This window comes from Lipotes vexillifer, unplaced genomic scaffold, assembly GCF_000442215.2.
Source record: "Lipotes vexillifer unplaced genomic scaffold, Lipotes_vexillifer_v1.1 scaffold250, whole genome shotgun sequence".
NCBI classification, from domain to species: domain Eukaryota; kingdom Metazoa; phylum Chordata; class Mammalia; order Artiodactyla; family Lipotidae; genus Lipotes; species Lipotes vexillifer.
In genome coordinates, this window is record NW_006785198.1 from 1,359,907 (window position 1) to 1,361,340 (window position 1,434).

Genomic DNA, 1,434 nt, shown 5'->3' on the forward strand with positions numbered 1-1,434 from the left:
GCGCGTCCGGAGCCTGTGCTCCGCAACGGGAGAGGCCACAACAGTAAGAGGCCCGCGTACTGCAAAAAAAAAAAAAAAAAAAAAAAATCCAGACTCTAATGAGAATCTACTGTATAGCACAGGGAGCTCTACTTAATGCTCTGTGGTGACCTAAATGGGAAGAAAATCCAAAAAAGAGGGGATATATGTATACATATAAGTGATTCACTTTGCTGTACAGTAGAAACTAACACAACATTATAAATCAACTATACTCCAATAAAAATTTTTTTAAAAAAGGAAAAAGAAAAAATCCAGACCCTTTCTAAAAAAGGCACAACTAGAGCACCACTTTTACTATGAAAATGCTTAGAAAAATGATTCTAGGCATTGATAAACCTGGGAAAGAATAGAGACCACTTCATTAATTTCAAGTCGCTGCGGGGCTGTAAACATGCCCCACCTCCCAGCTTCCTTCTACCATTCCAGCCTGTGTATTTCTGTGGAGAAGTGTACCTATTCCATTTATAATACCACGTCACATTTTCCAGCTGACACTGGGTAAGCTGATCAAAGATACACACCACATCCTGAACCTCCGCTGAATTTAACCATCTATTTTTATAGTGACCAAAGAGCCAGTAGAATCATTACAGATAGCCAGGGGGGTTGCTCTAGAATTGTTTTTTAATGACTCAAAATGCTTACTTCAAGTACTGTCACATAAATAACACTCATTTTTCAGAGGCATTCAATGAACTCCAGGGAGATTGAGGACTTTCCTGAGTAGTTATAGTTAGTTAGCAGAGTAGACGGTAGACCTCAGGATTTATTCTCCAAGCTTATCCCTGACAGAGGCATTTGGGGCACAGGAAAGAGCTTGGGTTACAGGGAAGTCTGGCTGGTTTTTGGTGTCACCATGGCTCCTGGGTAGACTTCCACCAGTGGATTTCCTACAGGAGAGTCAGCATCCTCAGCATCCCATGGCAAGGGTGACGCCCTTCTCCAGCAAACAGAGAATGATTCAACATTGTAAAAAATTAGGACTTATGTTAAGGAGATTGGCTAGCGTTAAAAAAAAAAAAATGTTGCTCATTCATGGAAGGAGTTTAAATTATGGGCTCATGAGCAAAACTTTCAGAGAGGTCCCTCGCATGTTCCAAGTTAGTTTTTTCTTGGAAAGGAGCCCATGTCTTTAATTGACTTCTTGCATTCAAAATGATACTTGGCCTTTTAAAATGTTCTCTTTAATATTTGGGTTTTTTCTTAACAAAAGAAGGCATACTTATACAAATTCAATACTATAAGAAATACAGAATGTCAAAAATGAAGTCCTCTAGTAAACCCTCCCCTTCACACACATCCCCACACAGCCACTTTTAAGAGCATGGTGTGTATTATCCTTCTAGATTTGGGGTGTGCCTAACCTGGTATTTATTAGTATTATTATTATGA